Source organism: Schistocerca serialis, chromosome 7 (genome assembly GCF_023864345.2).
Source record: "Schistocerca serialis cubense isolate TAMUIC-IGC-003099 chromosome 7, iqSchSeri2.2, whole genome shotgun sequence".
Taxonomy (NCBI): domain Eukaryota; kingdom Metazoa; phylum Arthropoda; class Insecta; order Orthoptera; family Acrididae; genus Schistocerca; species Schistocerca serialis.
In genome coordinates this window covers 308981678-308997954 of record NC_064644.1, presented here as the reverse complement: position 1 = coordinate 308997954, position 16277 = coordinate 308981678, and the positions used below count along the sequence as shown (strand labels likewise).

Below are 16277 nucleotides of genomic sequence, written 5' to 3'. Positions count from 1 at the left end.
TCTTTAGGCGGTTTCAAGATGTTATTCATGAGTTATTTGAGAGCTTTGAAGTAGTTTGGGCAAACACTACCAAAACATCATCCTCATCTGAACAATGTAACATTAAAATTAGGTATCACACATTATTGATAAATGTTTTTGGATCAGACTGTTATGCTGTTAACAAGTTATCCTAGCAGTTGTTGGTAGTTCAACATAGTTTCAATAAATGTGACCTACAAGGTACGGATCAGCATCTACTGAAAATGTTTCAGAACTGTTGAACGTTGTAAAGGTAAAGCAGACCACGCAATATCTTATTATGATACCAGAGTATTTAAATATGCTTTTCGTAGATGACAAAACAGACGTCTTCGTAAGTAAGAAGGGGAAATAAAGAAATTACAGCATGAGCACCACAAGTGCAAAATCAAAAGTTAATTGTGGGCGTATCACTTAATGTCGTCGTATTATTAACACTAGTTTAACTGAAATGCACGGTCAAAACAATATGTGCGTAGATGTCTGATCATGCTACGTGTCCAAGCAACACAAACTGCCGCCGGAAATTCCTGCAGTGCTCAGAGGACGTCCATTGCTACTGCAGCTGTAATAATAAAGTGCTGCGCCCAGCCGCCTCTCTTTGCATATCTCTCTCTCTCTCTCTCTCTCTCTCACTAACACACACACACACACACACACACACACACACACACACAGATACTTACACTGTCAATCCAAAAAGTTTAGGTGAAGACAATACCGGCCGTGAAAGCTTACATTGTATGAACCTCGTTACATGTTTCCACTGACCAGTAGTCTACGTTCTGTGGTTATTACACTTATGAAAGACACAATTTGCCTTGATTGCACTAGATTTGGAGTGGACAGTGCAGAGAGTGCTTGTTTCCCTCATGCAGTCATCGTAGCACTCCTTTCGTGTACCCTATGTTCTCTGAGCTCGACAGATAGTATCCCGACAGGTGTTTTTTTCTAAGAGGTACCAGTTCTACACTCCTGGAAATGGAAAAAGGAACACATTGACACCGGTGTGTCAGACCCACCATACTTGCTCCGGACACTACGAGAGGGCTGTACAAGCAATGATCACACGCACGGCACAGCGGACACACCAGGAACCGCGGTGTTGGCCGTCGAATGGCGCTAGCTGCGCAGCATTTGTGCACCGCCGCCGTCAGTGTCAGCCAGTTTGCCGTGGCATACGGAGCTCCATCGCAGTCTTTAACACTGGTAGCATGCCGCGACAGCGTGGACGTGAACGGTATGTGCAGCTGACGGACTTTGAGCGAGGGCGTATAGTGGGCATGCGGGAGGCCGGGTGGACGTACCGCCGAATTGCTCAACACGTGGGGCGTGAGGTCTCCACAGTACATCGATGTTGTCGCCAGTGGTCGGCGGAAGGTGCACGTGCCCGTCGACCTGGGACCGGACCGCAGCGACGCACGGATGCACGCCAAGACCGTAGGATCCTACGCAGTGCCGTAGGGGACCGCACCGCCACTTCCCAGCAAATTAGGGACACTGTTGCTCCTGGGGTATCGGCGAGGACCATTCGCAACCGTCTCCATGAAGCTGGGCTACGGTCCCGCACACCGTTAGGCCTTCTTCCGCTCACGCCCCAACATCGTGCAGCCCGCCTCCAGTGGTGTCACGACAGGCGTGAATGGAGGGACGAATGGAGACGTGTCGTCTTCAGCGATGAGAGTCGCTTCTGCCTTGGTGCCAATGATGGTCGTATGCGTGTTTGGCGCCATGCAGGTGAGCGCCACAATCAGGACTGCATCCGACCGAGGCACACAGGGCCAACACCCGGCATCATGGTGTGGGGAGCGATCTCCTACACTGGCCGAACACCACTGGTGACCGTCGAGGGGACACTGAATAGTGCACGGTACATCCAAACCGTCATCGAACCCATCGTTCTACCATTCCTAGACCGGCAAAGGAACTTGCTGTTCCAACAGGACAATGCACGTCCGCATGTATCCCGTGCCACCCAACGTGCTCTAGAAGGTGTAAGTCAACTACCCTGGCCAGCAAGATCTCCGGATCTGTCCCCCATTGAGCATGTTTGGGACTGGATGAAGCGTCGTCTCACGCGGTCTGCACGTCCAGCACCAACGCTGGTCCAACTGAGGCGCCAGGTGGAAATGGCATGGCAAGCCGTTCCACAGGACTACATCCAGCATCTCTACGATCGTCTCCATGGGAGAATAGCAGCCTGCATTGCTGCGAAAGGTGGATATACACTGTACTAGTGCCGACATTGTGCATGCTCTGTTGCCTGTGTCTATGTGCCTGTGGTTCTGTCAGTGTGATCATGTGATGTATCTGACCCCAGGAATGTGTCAATAAAGTTTCCCCTTCCTGGGACAATGAATTCACGGTGTTCTTATTTCAATTTCCAGGAGTGTATTTATTGCTCTACTGCATCACTGACTTGTATTTTTCTTAGACTACAGTGTCATTATACGAATTTTTCCCATTATATCTACACAGTGACGTAGTACTAAATACATTTGCTCTAGATATCACAAGCAGATTTCGGACTGTTGTCGCACGTCTACTAAATTATGGGGCATTGACAATTTTGGCAATAAGCCTTACAGAAGCTCAAGCATTTCAATATTACAACGTTCCGAGCCCTAGTGATGGCTCAGAACTCATTCTAAACTGTTATAATACCAAGGAAAAACGACACAAATTAATGTGTTAACTTGTCCTTTGCAACTTGTTTTTCGATACCATCAAATGTATCGACAAAGTTATGAGGCATCAACTGGACATTAAAAAAGTACGCAATACATAGAAGTATTTAACAGCCATGCTACTTATCAGACAATTTCCAACAACAAGTCGAAATGACGTACAGTTAGAAAAAGGAGAAAAACTACCTGTTAAAGCTCGAAATGAAGAAGGAAAAGAGCTCCACTGTTATAAGCAATTAACATGGAATTCAGAAAATACCTCAAATTCTCGATCGAAGCGTAGCGTAATATAGCAGTGGAAATTAGAAGAAAGAACAGAAATCACTGAGGCCGAAATCTAAGCTCAGATTGTGGGAGTATGGAGAAGGAAAGCAGCCGTGTCTTTATCTAAGGAATCAGCCCAGAATTTGCTTTAATCGATTCACGGAAACGACGGAAATGTTAATTATGTATGGCCAAGCAGAGACTGGAACCACTGTCCATCAGGCTTCAGTATGCAGGATGGTAATATGCTTATCGGTTTTCTGAATACTTTTCACTGATATTCTGTTACGAAAATTAAAGTGCAGCGCAGAAAAACAAAACGAAAGAATCGCGGCGCATAGGAAACTGGCAGCAATGGTCGTTTGCGGCTGACTGATAACTGATATATGAGATAGCAGGGCAGAGCACAGAAGTCGCGACACGCTCATTGTGAGACTGGTTGTTTCTATGGAAGATATGATAGTTGTTCTGTCAATTGAAATGTGAGAATAAATATCCTAGGCTAGGATCACTAAAGTTGCTTTACTGATTACTAGTTTCAGCTCACTGACGAGCCGTCTGCAGATCAATGAAAATTATTATTTAATTCAATGTGTATCAGTGACCAGGCATTACACATCGAAATAAACTGTTGAGCTGACTCGCTCTTGTTGTCATGTACGCTCTAAAGTAGGCCATCATAGTACATAATTTACGTACTTCAGTACATACATGACAACAAGAGCGATTCAGTTCAACAGTTTATTTCGATGTGTAATGCCTGGTGATTGATACACATTGAAGTAAGTAATACTCTTTATTGATGTGATGATGGCTCGTCAGTGAGATGAAAACAGCAATCAATAAAAGAATTTTAGCTTTTTTGACCTAGGATTTTCATCTACACAACTTAACATAACACTTTGTCTGTCTTCCGATCTGACAATCTCTAATATCAACAGAATTCAATTACTTCGTTGTTCTGGGGCTGGTTTAGTAACAGAGTTGGAAGCCGGACTCATAGGATGCACGAGCTCTCGAGGCGTATTTGTCATCTCCATTAACTGATTTAAATCTTTCTTCACAGAATTCTGCTCCTATGTTAATAGTGCGGAAAGCCTGAGATTCATTTTCAGGGCAATTAGTCTTGGCTGAGATCTTAGTGTTCGTGATGCTCACGCAGTTTTCCCTTGCCTGAGACTAGTAACACCACTTTGTAAATCCTTTTTTTCTGAGTTTCATGTTGAACTTTAAAATGTGTGTGTGAGAAATTGAAACAATAAACAGTATTTCCCGAGGTTTGTCGATCCTTAATAGAGGAAAAAAGTAATGATCTAACACGATGATGGTGTGACGAAGCACAAATTCCCAGCGAGCAAGTGAAGCGTGTGTACTGAGAGGAAGGTACCTGCCGATCCGTCGACACGCCGTCCACCTGCGGGGACGGATCTGTTTAGCGCCAGAGGAGGAGACGGTTATAAATGTCTCCTCTGGCGTGTTTACCGAGTCCAGACTAACATTTCGCGCCCGTTAATTCGAGAGCCGTCCTCAGAGCAACAAACAAGGCTCCCTCGTCCTATTTACCGAGGTCGTTTTTTGATTTACTCTGCCTGCAGAGAAAGTCGTCATGAGAGGCCACGTCCCTCCCGGCGACGAGACCGCTGTAAACGCGCCTTTCCCGTAGCCTAACTCACTGCCCTCCGCCAACCCCATCCGTCTTATGCTAACAGACAGTTACACTGGCGTCCAGTGCGTGACGTCTGAAGAAACGAAAGAACGCCGTACGCACAACAGAGCTGCACACAGATTAGCTGCACTATGGGTGTACAATGGAAACACATGTCGAAAGGTGGCAAGGACGTTGCTCTGGAGGCACAATGTACTATCGGAACTGTACAAGAAAAGTACTAGGTAAAAAGAATTTAATATTCATGTAACACAGTCACAGATCACGCACGTACACCGATGACTCAAAACATACATATGACGACTGCCAATCGTGACACAGAGTGCTGCCTGATGGCACTGCAAACACGTCTTACAACAAGAAAAAGACAGGGCCTCCCACAAAAAAATTTTCACTGAACTTTAATAACTGAGGATGCATTAATGTTTTTTGAGTCATCAGTATTCTGACTGGTTTGATACAGCCTGACACGAATTCGTCTCTTGTGACAACCTCATCATTTCATAGTAGCAGTTGCAAACTATGTCCTCAATTATTTGATGGATATTTTCCAATCTTTGTCTTCCTCTACACTTGTTACCCTATACAACTACCTCTAGTACCATGAAAGTTATTCCGTGATGTTTTAAGAGATGTCCAGCATCCTGTCCCTTCTTCCCATATATTCCTTTCTTCACCGATTCTCCCAATGACCTAAATCCTTACCTTATCAGTCAACATAATTTTCAACATTCTTTTGTAGCACATCTCAGATGCTTCAATTCGCTTCTGTTTCACTTGTACCACAGCCCAGTTTCACTACCATACAATGCTGTGTTCCAAACGTACACTTTTCACAAATTTCTTACATTAAGGCCTATGTTTGATACTAGTGGACTTCTATTGTCCAGGAATGCCTTTTTCGGCAGTGATAATCGGCTTTTTATGGCCTCCTTGCTCCATCAGTCATCGATTAATCCTTAATCCTTATGTTAAGATTCTCGCTGTTCTCTTTTCCGCTGTATCACATTTCTTCCGTATTTCTTCGATTTACTCTCAATCCATGTTCTGTACTCATTAGACTGTTCATTCCATTCATCATGTCCTGCAATTCGTCTTCACTTTCACCGCCAATAGCAATGTCAGCAACGAATCTTATCATTGATATCCTGTCATCTTGAATTTTGATCTCACTCTTGAATCTTCCTTTTATTTCCGTCATTGGTTCTTCGATGTAGAGATCGAGAAGTAGGGGTGAGAAAGTTACATCACTGTCTTATACCTTTATAATATAAATACTTCGTTCTTGGTCTTCCAGTCTTTTTGTTCCCTTTTGGCTCTTGTAAATATTGTATATTACCTGTCTTAACCTATACCCCATCCCATAGCTTACTTCTACTTTTCTCAGAATTTCGATTATCTTGCACGATTTTACACTGTCGATCACTTTTCCAGTAAGACAAATCGAATGAAAGTGTCTGGATTTTTCTTCAGTCTTGCTTCCATTATCAACCAAAACGTCAGAATTACCTCTCTGTTGCCTTTACCGTTCCTAAAGACAAACTGTTCATCATCCAAACAGATCGTCAGTTTTTTTTCCATTCTTATGTATGTTATTGTTGTCAGCAACTTGGATACATGATGTGTTACGCTAATCGTGTGACAATTCTCATACTTGTCGGCACTGGCTGTCTTCGAAATCGTGCGGGGGATGTTTTTCCAAAAGTCTGGTGGTATATCATCAGTCTCATACATTCTACACACCAGCGTGAACAGACGTTTTGTTGCCACTTCCCCCAATTATTTTAGAAGTTTCGATGGAATGTTATCTATCCCTTCTGCCTTATTTAAGTCTGCCAAGTCCACAGCTCGTGGTCGTGCGGTAGCGTTCTCGCTTCCCACGCCCGAGTTCCCGGGTTCGATTCCGGCGGGGTCAGGGATTTTCTCTGCCCTGTGATGACTGGGTGTTGTGTGATGTCCTTACGTTAGTTAGGTTTAAGTAGTTCTAAGTTCTAGGGGACTGATGACCTCAGATGTTAAGTCCCATAGTGCTCAGAGCCATTTTTTTAAGTCTGCCAAAGCTCTTTTAAATTCTGATTCGAACACTGAAACCCCCTGCCTTTCCCATGTAGCCCCACGCTTCTTCTTCTGTCACGTCACCAGAGAGGTTCTCCACTTCATAGAGGCCTTCAGTGTACTCTTTCTACCTATCCGTTCTCTCTTTTGCATCTAAGAGCGAAATTCCCATTGCACTCTTAATGCTACCGACCTTGCTTTTAATTTCATCAAATACTGTTTTGACTTTTCTGTATGGCGAATTAGTCTTCCGACAATCATTTCTTTTCCGATTTCTTCACTTTTTCCTGCAGCTATTTAGCCTTAGCTTCCCTACACTTCTTATTTATTTCATTCCTAAGTGACTTCTATTTCTGTTTTCCTGAGCTACTCTGAGCATTTTTATACTTCCTCCTTTCGTCGATGAAATGAAGTATTTCTCATGTAATCTATGGTTTCTTCGCATTTAACTTCCTTGCGCGTTTGTTTTTTCTTTCCAACTTCTGTGATTGCCATTTTTAGAGATGTACTTCCTTTTAAATTGAATTCCGTACTCAATGTTATCACAGTATCTACAGCCTCAGATAACTCAGATAGTGTCTTTTCACTCCTTAGTAGATCCAAATCGCACTGCTTTGAGCATTAATTCTTCCTCACTAATCTCTTAAAATTCAGCCCACTCTTCATCATTTCTACACTTTGATCTCTTCCTGCGTACGCCTTACAATCAAATATCTGATTTCGGGATCTATGCCCGACCATGATGTAATCCAACTGGAATCTTCCCGTATCTTGAGGCATTTACCGAGTACAGCTCCTCCTCTTGAGATTTTTGAAGAGTATTCGCTATTACAAGCTGATATTTATTGCAAAACACAAAAATTAGTCTTCCTCCCCTCTCATTACTTCTATCATGCCTTTCGTCTACTCCATCCTTCTGCAACCGCATTCCACGACTATTAGATTTTCCTCTCCCTCGACAGTGTGTATTACCCATTCAGTATCCTCATATAGTTTCTCTTTTTCTTCATCTTCTGCTTAGGACGTTGTCATGTATACCTGAGCTATTGTTATCGCTGTAGGTTTACTGTCGATTCTGATGAGAACAACCCCATCACTGAACGGTTCACGATAACTGACTGTCTGCCCTACCTTCCTATTCATAATGAATCCTACTCCCTTTATAACATTTCCTGGTGCTGTTGGTATTATTCTACATTATTCTGACCATAAATCCTTGTCTTCTTCTGGATAGACCGAAGAGAAAGTGTTGAGTTACCACTGAGGTCCCCGCATCTAACTCTGTTAGACTTCTTTCTCTGGAGTACTTTGAAGGAAACCGTCGACTCACAAAATCGCATACACTGGACGACCTGAGAATGCCTTCACATGGGAAGCCATGTGGTAGCCATTGCCAAAAAAAAAAAAAAAAAATTGCCTCCTACTTGTGTGGTTTATATGGCGACATCCGAATGGAATTCCATGTGGACTGAAAATTTCTCTCTTTTGCAATACAGGGGATATCTTACTGGTTATCTTTAAAAAAATCAGCGAGGTGGGAGTTTGGAACTCTGGTTGTCAAAAATTTCGTTTGAGGGAAGGCAGCACGCTAGGTGTCTAAAAAGATATCTGCTAGGTGGCGTGTCGGAGTCCAGATTAGAAAAATCTTTTTGATTAATCAATAGCTGAGCCATTCCCATTTGTGGAAGCTCATTTGTGCAGATTTTGTGCGGAGCAACGAGGAAGTGTAGGAATTTTATGGGCACTTTGGATAGGGGCGCAGAAGAGGAAACTGGACAGGAATGCAGAAAAGGACACTGTGGTTCAAGGCAGGCACACTCTGCATACCAGGTGTAGAAGTATGAAACCGAAATTTCTCTAGAGAGGGTGAAAGCCGCCAATGTTGGGCCCGTGAGACCGCGTCTGCAGCGCCATCTGCTTCCTGTAACGGTTGACGGCGAATGTCAATACACAGTAACCCAAGTTCATTATATCAGTATCTGTTTCAAACACGTAAACATGTCGGGTTTTGTGCCTAAGAACTACGATTTGAGGACAACATTGGTTTTCTGTTATCATTTGAAGAAAACTGCTGCAGAATCGCATCGAATGCTCCTCGAATCTTTCGCGAACATGCTCTTTGGAAAATACAGTGTTTTGAGTGGTTCAAAAAAAAGTGTCGATTTTGACGTGAGAAGCGAAGAGCGCGGGAAACCACCGAGCAAGTTCGAAGACAATGAATTGCAGGCTTTATTGGATGAAGATGATACCCAAACTCAACAAGAACTAGCGGAATAATTGAATGTGACGCAGAAAGCCGTTTCTCTTCGGTTGAAAGCTATGGGAAAGGTGCTGGGAAAATGGGTTCCGCATGAAGTGAATGAAAGAGAGCAAGCAAATCGAAAGGCCAGTTGTGAAATGCTGCTCGACAGATACAAAAGAAAGTCGTTTCTCCATCGAATGGCGGCAGTTAATGGAAAATGGATATATTTTGACAATCCTAAGCGTTGTAAATCATGGGTGAATCCAGGCAAACCATCGACATCCACTGCAAGACCAAATCGCTTGTAAAGAAGGCAATTCTCTTTGTTTCGTGGGATCAGAAGGATGTCATCTATTATGAGCTGCTAAAACCTGGTGAAACCGTTAACAATGATCGCTACCAACAGCAAATGATCGATTAAAATAGAGCATTACGTGAAAAACTACCGGAATATGGAAAAAGACAACATAAAGTCATATTGCTCCATGATAACGCCTCATCACACACAGGAAAACGGGCAGGTAAACGATTGGGGCGCTTAGGTGGAAAATACTGTACTAGGGCATGCGGCTTATTCTCCAGACTTGTCTCCACCCGATTATCATCTGTTTGCATTACAGCGACACGCTCTCTCTGAACAACGCCTCAATTCGTATGAAAATGTACGAAAATGGATCGCTGACTGGTTCGCTTCAAAAGAAGATCGGTTTTTTGGCGTGGCGTTCACAGCCTGCCGGAGAAGTGGGGGAAATGTAAGAGGGTTGGAACTTTAATAGTGACAACTATTTATTTATTTATTTATTTACAGCTCATACAAAATAGACATGTGTTTCAAAGTTTTACTGACCTTTAAAGTAGTCACCAGCAATGTGCATAACCCGTTGCCAGCGATGTGGAAGTCGTAGGATACTCTTAGCAGTGCCGGTTGTGTTGACAGTACAAGCGGCGCAGTCTATTGCCCGACGAATTTGTAGCCGTTCTGAAGCGAATACCGTGAAGTGTTTCCTTCAGTTTAGAAATCGAGTTGAACTCACGAGGGCATAAGTCAGGGGAGTGCAGCAGGTGGTGTAGCACTTGGCAGCCCCATCAGACAAACAAATCAGTAACAGCTCGCACTGTACGTGCTTGAGCATTGTCCTGCAAAATGATGGACAGGTCCTGCAGAAAGTGTCATCACTTCTGTCTCTAAGCTGGTCGCAGGTTATGTTCCAAAAATGAACAGTATAGAGATAGAAGTGATGACACTTTCTGCAGGACGTGACCATCATTTTGCAGGACAATGCTCAAGCACTTGCAGTGCAAGCGGTTACTGATTTGTTTGACTGGTGGGGCTGCCAAGTGCTATACCACCTACTGCACTGCCCTGACTTAAGCCCTCGTAAGTTCGATTTCTAAACTAAAGGAAACACTTCACGGCATGTGCTTCACAATTGCTACAAATTCATCGGAAAATAGACGGCGCCGCTCGAACTGTCAACACAACTGGCAGTGCTAAGTGTATCTTATGACTTCCACATCGCTGGCAACATGTTATACACAATGCTGGTGACTACTTTGAAGGTCAATAAAACTTTGAAGCACTTATCTATTTTGTGCGAGCTGTAAATAAATAGTTGACACTATTGAAGTTCCAACCCTCGTATATATAGCAGTGGAGTTAATTTTGAATAAAATATTGTTTATCAGCAGACAACAGACGTGTAATTATTGCAACCGAATTCCGGTTTCATACTTCTACACCTGGTAGAGATGAGGTAGAACACGGACTTGGCTGGTAGCTGCGGCGAGAACCTCAGCCTGATATTTCGAGAATCACCTCATCGTATCGTCACTGACGTATTGATGCCACTGACAGGCTGCAGCAAATGCAGGTTTTGCCTTTATGAGTAGTCGATTCTGGTGACCGTAGCTTTCAGTATGCTCGTCACAGGACGATCATCATAAGATGCTTTCGATTCGTTTGGCACTAAATTTTATTAGGCAATTTGGTTCAACGTAGTTTCACAGTTGTGGGCTCACCCAGTCTTGAGCGGGTTTAGGCATTTGCATGTAGATTCTACACCCTTTTTCCTGGTTCGATCATCGGTGATTAGGAATTTTAGAGAACAATCTGTTGGGATGATGGTCTCTGACACAATCCAATTAATAATCGTCAGTATAATGGGGGGACAAGTCATGGGATAGCAATCTGCACATATACAAATGCGGATAGTGTCGCGTACACAAGGTATGAAGGGGGAGTGAATTGCCAGAGATGTCATTTGTACTCAAATGATTCATGTGAGAAGGTTTCCGACGAAATTATGGCCGCACCGTGGAAACTAACAGACTTTCAACGCGGAATGGTAGTTGGAAGTATACGCGCGAGACATTCTATTTCGGAAATTGGTAGAGAATTCAATACTCTGAGATCCGTAGTGTGACTAGTGCGCCGAGAACACTAAATTTCATGCATTACCTCTCCCCACAGACAACGTGGAGGCGGATGGCGTCCACTTAACAACCGAGAGCAGCGGCGTTTGCGTGGAGTTGTCAGTGCTAAGAGACAAGCAACACAGCATGAAATACTGCAGAAATCAACGTGGGACGTACGAAGAATGTCTCCATTAGGACAGCGCGGGGTGGCCGAGCGATTATAGGCGCTACAGCCTGGAACCGCGCGACCACTACGGTCGCAGGTTCGAATCCTGCCTCGGGCATGGATGTGTGTGATGTCCTTAGGTTAGTTAGGTTTAAGTAGTTCTAAGTTCTAGGGGACTGATGGCCTCAGAAGTTAAGTCCCATAGTGCTCAGAGCCATTTGAACCATTTGAGGACAGCGCGGCGAAATTTAGCGTAACGGGCTATGGCAGCAGCCGACTGAAGCGAGTGCCTGTGCTAATAGCACAACATCGCTTGCACCGCCTCTCCTAGGCGCCATCACCGTATCATTTGGTCCCTAGACGACTGGAAAACCGTGGACTGGTCAAATGAGTCCCGATCTCAGCTGGTAGGAGCTTATGGTACGGTTCGTGTTTGACGCAGACCTCAAGAAGCCATGGACCCAGGTCGTCAACAAGGGTCTGCGCAAACTGTTGGTGCCTCCATAATAGCGTGGGCTGTGTTTACATGGAGTAGACTGGGTCCTCTAGTCCAACTGAACCGATCATCAACTGGAAATTGTTATGTTCGGCTACCTGCAGACATTTTGCAGCCATTCAGGGATTTAATGTTACGAAACAACCTTAGAATTTTTGTGGATGACAATGCGCCGTGTCACCAGGCCGCAGTTGTTCGCGATTGGTCTGAAGAACATTCTGCAAAATTCGAGCGAATGATTTGGCCACCCAGATCGTCCGTCCTGAATCTCATCGAATAGTGCTAACAGACAAGTAATACACCATAGTGGAGTTCGTGGACAAAATCCTGCAACGGCAACATTTTCGCTGTTTGGCCAGCTACAGAGGCAACATGGCGTAATACGAGGGTTGTCCAGAAAGTAGGTTCCGATCGGTCGCGAAATGGAAACAACTAGCCGGCCGTTGTGGCCGTGCGGTTCTAGGCGCTTCAGTCTGGAACCGCGTGACCGCTACGGTCGCAGGTTCGAATCCTGCCTCGGGCATGGATGTGTGTGATGTCCTTAGGTTAGTTAGGTTTAATTAGTTCTAAGTTCTAGGGGACTGATGACCACAGATGTTAAGTCCCATAGTGATCAGAGCCATTTTTGGAAACAACTGGGAAAATCCGGTAAAGCTTTGCACAGATGTGTTGGGCAGTGTCTCTAGTATGCCTGTCGATCGTGTCGCGACGCTCTCTTCAGTTTTGAGTGAACAGTGAGCACGTAAAGATGCGTAGGGAATAGCGTCTACCGCCAAATATGAGGGCCTGGTTAGAGATTTCGCCTGTGTCATGCAGCCCACAATACACAACTGTCGAGCAGTTCCTTCTTCATGCCAATTCTCGGCCGCACACTGCACGGGCAATGAAGACGCTCACCCACACTACAGTCCGTAATTGGCTCCCCCTGAGTCTCATCTCTGCTCACATGAACCGCTGGCTACGAATACAAAATTCTTCCGCAGACAACGAGATGCAGACCAGTGCAGATAACTGGCCGAAAGCATAGGCGGCTGCTCTCTATGACGAGGTTATTGGGAAGTTGATACAACACTACGACAACACTCGAATTTGGAGCAGTGACTATGTAGAGAAGTAGGTGAAAGGTGTACCTAACTGTTGCAGATGAAAAGTTTCTCGTTTTCACTGTGGTTTCCATTTCGCGGCCGATCGGAACTTACTTTCTGGACACCCCCCCGTATTTCTGCAAGGGACGTCCAATGACTTGCTGAGTCCATGGCAGGTTGAGTTGCTTCACTACATCGGGAAAATGGAGAGCCGACACGATATTATGAGGTATCACACGATTATTTTACTTAAGTGTAATTTTGTAAGAATCGACACCCATGGGTAATTTATGAGGGCCAAGTCTTCCTTATTATTCAGTCCGTTGCGCGACAGATCCATTTCATATCTGAGTTCATGGGGAGCAATCTGTCTCTCGGTCGGTCCAACCGGTATAAAATATTAATCTGATCGAAAGATTGATTGTCTCGAGTCGGCGTCCTGCAGTGTTATCAGGGAGTAACTTCCATCGTACTTGAGGGAGCTATAGAAAGTAAAAACTGTAGGGGAAAGCAGAGGTTATAATACATCCAGCAAATAATTGAGGACATAGGTTGATGTTGCTACTCTGAGATGAAGACGTTAGTACAAGAGAGGAAGTTGTGACGCGCCACATCTAAAATGTCGTAAGACGGCTGGGAAAAAGAAAAAAAAAAGCATATTACTGCTTACCTCAATCATGCCAACGATCGTTGTTTTTCTGTGTAGACAGCAATCTCGGTACGTTTAAAATGCCGTCTTCGAGGTCATTAGAGACGGAGCACCAACTAGGAATGAGACGTTATAGGGAAGGGTATTGGCTGCGCGCTATCAAAGGAACCATCCTAGTACGTGAATTGTCGCCCCCAAATTCGATTTCAGTTTCTTAGCACTGCAGCGCTCGATCTTGCAACTTTTGTTGCGAAACACCGTACTCCAGGTCACTGCATGTTGTCCTTTCCTTCATCAAACACCAAGAAATACTTTCTTTTCCGAAGCACACTCTGTTCTGAGAACTGAATGTGCCATCCAACGTAATTTTTAAGAAGAATGTTTCAAGTAACTAATGAGTGCAAATAGTGCCTTTCCATTTCCTTAACCGTTCCCTCGTTCTTTAACATTTACATGTATGCATGGAGTGTCTTCCGATTGGCAGAATATTCAATATATATTTATATATTGGCGGGCTGTTTCCTCCGGCAAGACATTCCCCGAATTTGAGGAAAGGTGTGATTAGCGATTTCGTATCTTCTGCTGCAGTCCAGGACGTATGATGTCCTCATCTTCCACCACTTTCGTTTGTCAGTGGTTTATTGTTAAAGATTTTTTATATTATGTTTTTCAGTCTACATATTCTTTTAGAAAGATATCACTTGCACATCTTTGTTTTATTCACACCGGTGAATAAATAAAGAAGTTTAGCCGTTTGTGATTGCAAATATGTCCTTTCGAAAGATTAACAGTTGCTTGTGAACATCAATAAACTTAGATTGTATGTTCATAACATAAATAAAAATCTGAAAACTGTCTTCCAGTGTTTTGTGTGCAAGAACATTTCTTCAGTTGTTAAAGATGGAAGTCACTTCGATGCATAATACGTGACAATACCAACTTCAGTTACCTAGTTTTAGAATAGTTTGGGACTGTTATTCATTCTTTTCTATCAATGTTATTGCAGCACTCACCCTCCACAGTAATCTGTCATTGTGGCTTGAAATTATTCCAGTATTACATATCCACTGCAGTTTTGCATAATACAAAAAAAACCTCAAAAATTTTGCATTTACTTACATTTACAACGCTTCCAAGACCTTTTTCTGTTTATGTACTCCTCAAACTTCGTTTCAGCTGTAGGAGTGCTGTTTCAGTATCAAACCAACAACAAATTACTTTTGCTGAAGAATACGTTCTTTTACATTGGCTTCCATAGAAGTCCATACATAAACTCACCACCTAGAAAGTATGACACTTTTTACTTAGTTGCTGGAGTATCCTCAGTCATAACCTTCAATTGACCGTTATTTGTGTTTTAGTTTCTGTTTATTACCGATATATACCTTTTTTATTCTAAATCGACTTCTGAACTCTTATGCATATACATTGTACTGATTAGCACTCCTCACAATTTTGCACTTTTAGCAGCAGGATAATTTTGACTGTGAACTTTAATTTCTGTAATTACTATGAAATGGACACGCTTAGCTGCTTACAGGCGTTGACATACGTCAACGGGGACAGATGAAAATGTGTGCCCCGACCGGGACTCGAACCCGGGATCTCCTGCTTACATGGCAGACACTCTATCCATCTGAGCCACCGAGGACACAGAGGATAGAGCGACTGCAGGGATTTATCTCTGGCACGCCTCCCGCGAAATCCACATTCTCAACGTATTGTCCCGCACTACATTCGTAGTGCCCCCGCCCATTATACTCATTACTCGCGGCGCGTTGCCGATTCCCGTAAGAGTTCGGGCACTGTTTGTGCATTCGGAAACAGGGGAAGAAGATGGTCAAGTGGCCGGTCAGACTTAACTATATATATACTAAGATGGTATTAGTATGTATTTAATATCTGTATCTCTTCATCTTGTACGTTTCCTTTCTCGCTATTAATTTCCTATTCGATGTACAGAAACAATATTCCACTTTTTTTTAATTTCCAATCGATGTTTGTAGCTCTTGAATAACTCATCTCTCTCTGTATTCTTTTTCCAGCATCATAATTCCAAATGCCTCATTCGAATTTTCCTTTAAATGGTATTTCGATTGTTCTATAAAATCAGAAATGTATAGTTTCTCACTCACCACATACTAATAACCTCCAGATAGTGTATATGCAGATAGCAATGGCAAGAAGCATAGGCTGGTAGAGAAAGAGAGAGATGGAGGCAGGAAGGGGTGCAGGCAGAGGAGGGGGGGGGGGAGTAATTCTGAGTAACACAGCTGTGAAACTGGCTTACGCTGTCGAAGCTCTCCATTCAGGTGTTAGAGGCATGCAAGCGGTAGTGGACACAAGGCTAGCGTTTCTAACGATTTTAGACCCGTTGGAGAACCTGCATATCTCAAGACATGATTGGCATCAGAAGCAAATAAGCCACCATCTCTTCTCGAAGATAATACCGTACTTCCTACAGTCTGGCTTCAAACAAACATTTGTAGACGGATACTGCATCTCAGAAGCTCAGGACGGACTTGTTTTGA

At 43.8% G+C, this 16277-nt stretch overlaps 1 non-coding gene across 1 annotated transcript; it reads right to left on the bottom strand.

The window, feature by feature from the left end:
* Positions 1 to 15323: 15323 nt before the first annotated feature.
* Positions 15324 to 15397, bottom strand: Trnat-ugu (transfer RNA threonine (anticodon UGU)). The gene has a single exon. It is a non-coding gene; the product is annotated as a tRNA-Thr (tRNA).
* Positions 15398 to 16277: the final 880 nt, after the last annotated feature.